Raw genomic sequence first — 11,108 nt, forward strand, 5'->3', positions numbered from 1 at the left:
CTGTCAGGCAGCCAATTAGGTGAGATCTCCGTGCAAGTGGGAGGCCCGGCCCACGTGGAGCTGCCGTCTATATGGGGGCTGTGGAAGTGGAGCCACGCTCCCACTCTACGTGCTTTAAGCCCCTTGCTTGGATCTTCCTTGGGGGGGGGGGGGGGTCGTGATCTCTGCATGAAATTAAGCCCAATCAACAACTTTTGGAATGTTCTTTGAAATAAACTGGTGCTGATTTGGAATTCTGGAATGACATTCAGTGGAGAAGTTGCATCTCCTGTGTTGCCCCTCGGAGGTGGGTTGGTGTTTACTAGCGTGTGAGGCTCCTTGCTCGGGACTTCCACAAAGCTCTCCTTGTTTCTTTGCGTAGGCTTGGGTGCCCCAACCAGTTAGTCAATCACATGGGATGCGACAAATAAGCAGGAATTCTGCAAAGAAATGTTCAGGAACGTTGGGGTTTTTTTTGTTACAGGTGAAGTTAATTGTCAAAAATAAATATTTACCTCCATCAAGTTACATGTTTGTCGACGTTGATCCGGTTTTTGGGTTTAAAATCACTTCAGAACTTCAGAGTCGGAAATGGGACAATTTTGGTGGTGATCCGAATCAAGGTCTAGATCCAGGATTCTTGATTGTGACATCGTGTAGGACCGTTTTCAGCAGTTTTTGCATATCACTCCACAAGAAATGGTCAAACAAAATGATCATAAAACGAGGGGGGTCTATGGTGCTTGGCGGAGGTCTGCGCTGTCCAAGTGCTTCTCCAGTTGGAACATATTTTCACTCCAGTGGCAAAACCATTTCACATCAGACAAATATGGCATAGGTGTGACTTTTAGATTTATGGTACAATATCAGTATTCAACAGATTCAACATTCTCATGCTAACTCCTCTCGTCACAGCGTCTGCCGCACGTTCTAAAAATAGCATTTAACAGGAAAAATACATTTTTAAAAAAAGAAGAACAACAACACCGAACAAATCAGCAAGAATAAAGTCAAAATATTTAAAGTTGTTAAAAAAAACAGCAGAAAAGATTAAAAAGGCAGTGATTTTATGAGAATAAAGCCAAAATATTAAAAGTTGTTAAAAAAAACAGCAGAAAAGATTAAAAAGCTAGTGATTTTATGAGAATAAAGTCAAAATATTAAAAGTTGTTTAAAAAAAACAGCAGAAAATATTAAAAAGCCAGTGATTTTTATGAGAATAAAGTCAAAATATTTTGAGAAAAAAAGTCATGTTATATTATGAGAATTTATTTATTATGAGAATGAGATCATAATTTTAGTAGGATAGTAAATAAACAAGCTAAAAATAAAATGAGGTTTGGGGGAAAAAAATTATACTATTATGGGAATAAAGTCCAAACATTATGAGAAGAAAATTGAATAAATAAAGTCAAAATATTACTTATTAATAATAAAGGAATAATGAAGCTGTAATTTTTTGAAAATTAGGCTATAATAATAAAGTTATAATGTGACAAGAATAAAGTAAAAATGTAATTGAAAAAGGGAAGAAATTAAAAAAAAATAGTAAAGTAAAAATATTAAGGGAAAAAGTCTTTGTAAAATTATGCAAATAAGAACGTAAACTAATGTCATTTCAGTAGCAGAGAGATTAAATATCAAAAACAATTTTCCGTCATTTAAGATGATAAATGCAAATTTACAAGAAAAACATCGTAACTTTATGTTTCAGGCATGGCCTGAGGCAGCTATGAAAATGGGGGCCTTGTGTGAGGCGGGGTCAGGGATTAGGCGGGAATGAGATGACGCTAATCCATGCTAATTTGTTTGCTCAACTGCTCTGTTTAATAAATGCTAACTCACATTAGCATCTTGCTGTGGTCAGCGCTGACAATCCCAGCACTCCCAGCACTCCCAGTCCTAAGAACACACACCGGCAGACACCTTCTCCCAATATAACATTCCTGAGTGACCAGTGTAGAATACTACATATCACTATGCCTTTGAATGCGTCTTCCGAATGCCTTACACTTTGTCATTGAAAATACTTTATTTAGACACAACAAAAAACACAAACACAAAAAACACAGAAAAACACAACATTTGCTTAAATACTCATGTTTTTACTAATAATAGGCGTTATTCAACCACAAAATAGCATGATTTATTCATGAATATTATTAGAATATACATATACAGTATGTACAGTATATGCAGATATTAAGGGTCGAATCGTCCTCAGTGCTGAGATTCACACCCCGAATAGATATATGCTAGATTATAGAGAATATAAAGAAATATGAGCATAAATCATCAATAAAATGCCATAAATCCCATCAACCATGGCAGCTGAGAACCAGCGAAAAGAAAAACATAACATTTGCTTAAATACTCATATTTTTGCTCATAATAGGCGGCATTCAACCATAAAATTGCATGATTTATTAGTGAATATTATTTTGGGAAAACCTCAAGCTGAATTTCAAGACACGTGCATCGTTGAACCCTGAGAGGCCCCCGAGATACCTGAACTCCTCCACCCAGGGCAAGACCTCACCCACAACCAGCCCTTTTTCTGAGAACCGGTATTTCCTGTCATTAAAACTATTTGTTTACATTGGAGGAGCACATCAAAAGAGCACAATCCCACTGAAATGAGGACACCTTTTTGTTAATGTGTGTACTTTACAATATGTAATCCAACTTCAAGCTACTGTGGTAAAAAAACAACAGGCAACGTCGTCACAGGCCAAGTCAATGAATGCAAATCAAAACACCTCATTTGCGTCATCGCATCATTTGATCAATCTTTGAACTGGACACGACGTCAGCACCTTCCTGTCATCAAACGTCTCAACCTTTATTTCCTGGCACAGTCCACCCTCACTTTGAGAAAAAAATAATTTGAGATTTGGAGAATAAAGTTGTAAATTTACAAGAAAAAATTCACAATATTACAAGAATCAAGTCGTAAATTTCTGAGAAAAAACATGCAATATTCCGAGAATAAAGGCGTAAATTTTTTTTCATTAAAAAACTAACAAAATTACGAGAATTAAAATTGTACATTTACGAGAAAAAACTTGCAATATTACAAGAATCACGTCGTAAATTTCTGAGAAAAAACATGTAATATTCTGAGAATAAAGGCTTAAATTTATCAGTCAAAAACTAACAAAATTCCGAGAATTAAAATTGTACATTTAGGAGAAAAAACTTGCAATATTACGCGGAAAAAGTCTTACATTTACCAGAATCAAGTTGTAAATTTAATTTGCAAGGAAAAATATGTTGATAGACCGTGGTCTATTATTATTATTCTTGTAAATACACATGATATGTACGTACGTAGTATTGTGGTCACTGGGTGGCAGTAATGACATGAAACATTGAGACATGAGCTCATCCATTGCATGCCCCACATGATTTAATGAAAAAAGCTATCCTCCCATCCCATGTGGAAGTGGTACGTTTTTGGCTTTTGAGCTTTACAAGAAATAAATTTGAGACTAACTGGCTAAATTTGCGAGAAATATTATTATTATTATTATTATTAAGTATTGCCAGAGAGTAATACAGTTGAGGTCAAGTGTACTACACAAAAAAACACACATATGCAGAGTTTATTGTGTAGATTTCTACGGATTTATTTAAAAAATTTATTTATAAATAGATTTATTTTGCCTTCAAACACTGTTTAATAATAATACTTTGTGTCATATCAGGGAATAATTCCATGCACAAGCAAATACTTACAACAAGCCAACATGTTTATGGGTAGTACAGTAAATATTGTTTAATATATGAAAGAAATACATGTAAATATGCCTATTTATTGAATATGTAATATTGTGAATATGTTAATATCTGGCCCTGAATCTTTTCTTTTCATATTTTTGAAGGAACAAAAAGCCAACTAAAGTATTGAACAAAGACTAAACAATGATGGGCAAATGATTGAGGCGAGAGTTGGACTAATAAGAAGAACATATCAAAACAAAAACAAACGCAAATGTTCTGAATCAACAAAGAAGAAGATGGAAAGGAGTCTCGGAGCTGTGGTGAATGAAGTCCCATTTATTGTTCCAAGCTTTTTGTTTAGACTGACTTTTGTGTTAAAGGGGCGGGTCACAGCGGACACGTTGTCTTTTGGGGTCTTTGAAATAGTTTGAAGCAAGTGTGGCGAGCTTGATGGTCAACATTGTGCATGTAGTCTCTATAATTAATATCTATAATGCTTGCATTATACAGGCTCAGACATAATTATTATTATTTTTCCATTCAGTAGCGTCTCATAGTAGTGCACTCACACAGCACAACCGTGCAGCTTCATTCTTATTAGGGTCACGGGGTTATGCTGGAGCCTATCCTAGTTGACTTTGAGCAGGGTAGGCTCAAGGGGCGGGGTCCACCTTGAACTGGTGGCCAGCCAATCACAGGGCACAATCGGACATAAAACCATTCACACTCACATTGGTACCGATTCAGAGTCTCCACTTCACCTAGCATGTATTTTTTTTTTGCAATGTGGGAGGAAGCGGAGTATCCGGATGGGGAAGACCCCACACGGAGATGCCCGACGGAAATTCCACCCTGTGTGGCCAAAATTCTAACCAGTAGGCCACACTCGCATAGCACAATCAGAGTTGCGCAACACTTACACATTACTTATATGCATTTAGACTTGCTTTTTGTAGGAAAAATGATAACTAAAACTATAAAAACGTGCTTGGTGTTAATGATTTCTTATTAGAAAAAAATGATTTGGTTAGCATCCGTTTTGGTCAGAGTCGGCTCTTCTGGAATGAATGAATAACCTGAATAATACACCGTAATTCGACCTTGGTTGTGTCATGTTGCCATGTTTACCGAGACGTGTCCTTCTTAACCTTCACAGTTTCACCTCTGCGGCAGCAGGTGCGTTCGCCGTCACCCATGCACTCCGTTATCCAGACCTCACGTCTTCGGCCTGTTGTTGCGCAATTAAAATAGCTCCCATAAGGTCACTGCAACTATTATTGTTGCCAGCATCGTCAGTGTGTGACTTGTATTGTTAACACCTTCTGATTGCGTGGGTGCGTGTCATCATGGCAAAATGTGGTCCTTGAGACACCTCAGGTTCTGGTATTCCATTTTTTGGCATGATGTTTGTCAGAACATTACTTTGCACTACGTGTCCCCGCGTCAGGAATGGGTTACTGGGTCAAAAGCACAAAAAGCACATTTGGCAGGAAATTTTGCGGAAATTTTAAAAATGCACTTGAAAAAAGTGCCAACTTCCTGCTCTTTCTGCACAGGGAACAAAGCGCACCAATGTCATGCATGACGTGGCTAGCACTTGACAAAGGTGGAAATAAGTTGTACAGGATCAGGTCATGAATTATCGTCCAAAACCATTTCATGTTTAATGGATTTTTTTCTAAACTTAAGAAGCTAAAAAAAGTACCACTTCCACACTGGTTGGGAGAAGAACGTTTTTTGTTTTGCTACATCAAGGCATACCATTGCTGGCTTCATGACTTAACCTTCCTCTTGTGTTAGCTTTCTGGTATCATCTCTTATGTTACGTCCGGGTGTTAAACAAATCAAGAATAAAGAAAATCAATCTATCAGTAATAAATGAATAAATATAATAATAATAATAATAAAACGGCAAATAATAAAAACTTAAGAAACCACATATAGTTGGTGGGTAGACAAATTATTTTTTTCAGATTAAAATGAACAAAGCATTATTAGAGCCCTGTAGACATGACAAAACACGACTATAGTCACATTTATACTCTTTTTATTTACAACATATTGCGCAACTGCAGGGTCTTGAGACACATGCTAACTCGCAAACTAGAGAGCTAGCGACCTAAACGGTAGCCTTCAAGTTATTTCCTTTAAACTTAAAAAGCCAAAAACTTACCACTTCCACACGGATAGGGAGGATAACTATTAACAGTTATTTAACCTTTAACATGAACATTAATCAAACGTAATAATTTTTTCTGGGTACATGATACCATACAGCATCCATATCAAACTTGCGCGGGCTGCACTAACATTAAACTTTCATATCAAGGTGGGGTCCTCAAACCGGGCCCTCGTGTTTGAGACCCCTGGTTAAGGTAATTAATGAAGGTAATGTTATGTATGCGTTTTGTGTCATCACCGCCACCTAGTGACCGGAATACTACACATTATTTCTACTGGTATTTCAACATGTTTTGACTAATAGTATACCATAGTCTAGCACCAAACAGCCATCATTTACTAATTCATACATTTGCTAATACTGTAGCATTTTGTGGAATTTTCCTGCGCTTGGAATGTTTTCCCACTGATCGCATGTGTTGTCCTTGCAGCGACGGGGTGTCACTTTTTGCCCATTGCTCGACAACTTATCAGCATCGTATTTTGACCATGAGATATTCACAGCTCGTTGGCTCAACCTAAACAACTTTACAAAGTATCCTATCACCTACATTTGAAAAAAAAAACAAAAAAAAGTATTGGAATGAATGTATCAGCTTCACTCTGCTTGTCCAGGCTGATATATTGGATGCTATCACGCTCGGCAGCACAACCTTTGCACTAGAAATAGGCGGCTCGAAGGCGCTAAGTACTCTTTGTATTTTTTTATTGATGAATCCTGCTAGTCAAGCGTATAAATGAACAATATACATACTGTATATTGCCGTATTGAACGTCTTGAATGAAAATGTTCTGTAGGGTTGGTCCCATTTGCCGTCAAGTGATTCTGCACATGGGGAACGTTTTGTCTGCGAGAGATTCTAAAACTCCACAAACATAAAAATGAGGATAAGATGGCCAGCCCAAACGCAACCTTGGTTGTTGTTTTTCAAATACCACAAACAACTGGACGATGTTTGGATTACCGGGTAAACCGTACAAGTCCGTTTTTACACTTTTATTTAAGTCATTTTATTTGTTTTTTTTTTTCAATTTTACACTTTTATTGACATCATTTTTATTTATTTTTAAATTATTTTGTACATTTTTATTTAAGTTCATTTATTTTTTTAATTGTTTTTTACACTTTCATGTAAATCACTTTTTTTATTTTTACTTTCATGTATGTATGGACACCGCCTCTCGGAAGTCAGCTGGGATAGGCTCCAGCACCCCCTCGATCCTCGTGAGGATAAGCGGTAGAAAATTAATGAATGAATTAATGTATTTATTTTGTATGTATTTTTTAAATTTTTATTTAAATAATGTAATTTGTTTTTAACGTTTTTACATTTTTATTTGTATTTAAAATTATTATTTTTTCACTTTTAAGTTATTTTATTTGTATTTCTTTATTATCTTTTACACTTTTATTTAAGTCATTTTATTTGTATTTATTTTTAAATTATTTTTTACACTTTTATTTACATCATTTTTATTTATTTTTAGATTATTTTTTACATATTTTAGTTCAGTTAAGTTCATTTATTTTATTTTATTTTTTTACACCTTTAAATAAATAAATAAGTAAATCACTTTTTTTACTTTTACTTTCATGTATGTATGGACCCCGTCAGCTGGGATAGGCTCCAGCACCCCCTTGACCCTTGTGAGAATTAGCGGTAGAAATGAATGAATGTATTTATTTTGTATGTATTTTTAAAATTTTTATTTAAATAATGTCATTAGTTTTTGTTTTTTTTTACATTTTTATTTGTATTTTAAATTATTTATTTACCCTTTTAAGTTATTTTGTTTTTTTAATTATCTTTTACACTTTTATTTAAGTCATTTTATTTGTATTTATTTTTTAATTATTTTTTTTACATTTTTATTTAAGTTCATTTATGTTTTTTGTTTTTTTACACTTTTATGTAAATCACTTTTATTTATGTTTACTTTCATGTATGTGAGGATAAGCGGTAGAAAATGAATGAATATATTTATTTATTTTGTATGTATTTTTTAATTTTTTTAAATAATGTCATTTCTTTTTAATTTTTTTACATTTTTATTTGTATTTTAAATAATTTTTTTACACTTTTAAGTTATTTTATTTGTATAAATCCCGGTAGCTAGAACCGCTACTGATTTAGGTTGAAACAAAAAGCATTGGTCCGGTTGCTTCTCTCATCCGATCAGTCTTAAAGACCTGATAGGACAGCCCTGGCCAGCTGCATTGGTGTCCTGATCATTCATGGACTGCTGCTGTCCTGTCCGTCTGTGGATGATTGACAGAGACGACAAGTCCAAGCGACAAGACACATTGTACCCAACCTTCATTACAAACGTCCAGGATGTAACGTGAGTTCAAAGACTGACCCATTCATGACTCCGCCCGGTATTCCTCATCCCGTTTGACCTCACGCAATCCGATTGAAATGAGGTCACTGTACCAGAACGGTTAGTCATTCCTTGACGCAGAAGATGCTCTCCTTTCCAGATCAAACTGGTTTTTGTTTTTGCGTACCTGTAAATCAAGAAAAATACAACGTAAGAGCAGGAATTCTTAATGGTTTCATTCCCATTGATTATTAACTGGATTAGAAGCTGGCGTCTGGCCACTGACGTAAGATGATTACGTCTGAATATCGTATTCCGTATTGGTGGTCAAGTCCAACAAGTGGTGCAGGCTATGACTGTTAATTTGCATATTTAGGGGCTGCGACCAATAGTCGTTTTCTTGATTGATTGATGTGAAGCTTGTTGTATTGATAATGGAGTCATCCAGCGAGGTCCTAAACAGACCACATCAATACCAACCAGACCAAAACAGTCAGTGCGTTCATCCCCCCGGGTATCAAAGCTGCGGGGCTGGCTTTGAAATCGCAGGTTTTTTCACGGTATCGGTCCTGATGAGTCTACCCGATTCCTCAGGCCGCTGAGGCGGCACGCAGCACACGCAAATAAACAGCAGGAAACATGAAAGACTAGACAGACGAGACTGGACACGTGCAGGCAAGCTTGGCTAAAGACTCCGCAACAATCTGACCAGACTCAACAGGAACTGGGAAAGCAAATAGTCTGGAAAAAGGTGAACGGAGATGAATGGAAAACACAAAGAAGTGAAAGAATGGAATGAAGGCCAAGACAATAATAACAGCATCGATTGTGGTTGAGATCCACATCATCTTTTCATTTTTAGCAACAGTGATATGTCAGTTGTCAGTTAACTCGTTAACAAGTTAACTCGTTCGCTCCCAAAGACGTATTTATATGATTTTTTTTTTTTTGTGCGAGAGGCCCAAAGAGTTGATTATGTGAGCATGGTTGGTGCAGTTTTCGTCTCCTAAAAACCACCACAAGGTGGCAGAAATACATTTTTATAAGAACCTGTATTTGAATTTTAATGCACTCAGTTCAGTTGCAAATGTCTACATTGTCAATAGATCAATGTTATTTTCATCTAAAACAGACATTTTTTTATTGTTTTTTTTTTAAGTTGTTGAATCATTGGTTATACATTTTGGTAATGGTAATGGTTTAATTTCATTTGAACAGATTACAATTGAATGCATCCCATAATCAGTTCCCAGTTCCACATGTCCAAAAGGAGTAGGAAGAAGCAAAGCTTATTAAATCCTACCCCTCCATCTGGTACTTTTACAATCAGTAACTGTTACATTTGTTCACTTCCTGCTTTCCTAATATAATTTATTTTAATTCATTTATTTAAATTGTTATAATCAGTGACTGTTACATTTGTTCACTTCCTGCTTTCCTAATATAGTTGTTTTATTTTTATTTTCTATCTAATATCATTAAAATGTTACAAAAATTTCAAAAAATGTCAAAAAAATCACTAAAAATTGATATCTAAATTTTTGGGGAATTTTGATTTTTTTTATTTTTTGTCCCGTACCGAAGTACAAGCTATTGGTTAAATAGCTATGACTTGAAATGTATGTTTTTTCTTCTTTTTTTTTTTTTTAGACAAGATATTTAGCTGAAACTTAACACAATAATCTGTGTGCCTTGAAAAGTCAGTCAAAAACATCAAAAATGGCCGACACAGAGAGTGACAGCTAAATAGCTAGAGTTGAGTAAGTTCATAAAATGAATATTTTCTTACTTAGAGCACGGAAAACCTGTTTATGACTTTCAGATAACACTCATATAGTCACCTTTACACTCCGATTATTCATTGTTGACATCACATTGCAGAACTCTCTTATGCAAGCTGTGTGGCCCTAACCACTCGTCCACCGCGCAGCCGTCACTCGTAGTCATTTTGTCAATATAAAGCGATGCTAGGTGCTTTCACTGACACCCCAAATATTGTCATTATGAATCATGTATCCATCCGTCTTCTGCTTATCCAAGGTGGGGTCACAAGCAGCGCTCTCACTTTTGGTCCCCCCCCAGGGGGGCGTCCGGGTGCCATCTTGACCAGAGTTTCTCCCAGATGACATGTTAAAAGTGTAAAAACTGACATTTTCATGGCTGTTCTAAGTGCTCGCTAATCGCGCGTCGGGTGGGGGTGTTGGGGGTTCCATTCTCAGCCCACCCAGGAATGGCTGGGGATCCACTGGCGGACATTTACGTAACATTATATAAGCCACATGTCATGTACGCCATATGTCAAATGGTTAACATGCAACAGAATGGATTTCTTTTGCCGTAGCGTAGCAGCGGCGACTTGAGTTATGTGGTTGTTTGGGCGTCGTGCCGCACCGCATAACACATAACAACAAGAATGCGTGTCAAGGTATCCACTTGAAATTCATCATGTAAGTTAATGGCCTTTAAAATAGAGCCACCCATATCCCATATCTTTGCTCAACAACCTTTTAAGGCTCAAACAATCCCCGTCGTACCTCATGTATGTTGGCTTTCTGATATTCAATCCTGTATTGATCCAATACCAGGTAAATACAAGGTCAGTATTGCCAATACCCAATCCATCCTATATGACGATTAACTGACAACTAAAAGTTAATTTTCTCTAAATATTAATATTTTCATAGTTAGGAAAATGGGAAACATGTTTGCGACCTTCTAAATATTTTTTAACATGATTAGAGACCTCTAGACATTAAGTAACACCCCTATGTTCACCTTCACACGTGTAGTATCCAATATATTAGACATCATAACAGAAAATAGGACATATAGAACATAAATAAGATCTTTTTTACTTCCTGTTCTGTCCAGTACTTCCTGCGGTGGCTGTTGTACTACATAGC

General features: G+C 36.1%; 1 long non-coding RNA gene across 4 annotated transcripts in view; it reads left to right on the forward strand.

Annotated features, from left to right (window-relative positions):
• The window catches only part of LOC131127618 (uncharacterized), a 40,491-nt gene that overhangs the window by 16,973 nt on the left and 12,410 nt on the right, over positions 1–11,108 (forward strand). The window lies entirely within an intron of this gene.

Source organism: Doryrhamphus excisus, chromosome 1, assembly GCF_030265055.1.
Source record: "Doryrhamphus excisus isolate RoL2022-K1 chromosome 1, RoL_Dexc_1.0, whole genome shotgun sequence".
Taxonomy (NCBI): Eukaryota; Metazoa; Chordata; class Actinopteri; order Syngnathiformes; family Syngnathidae; genus Doryrhamphus; species Doryrhamphus excisus.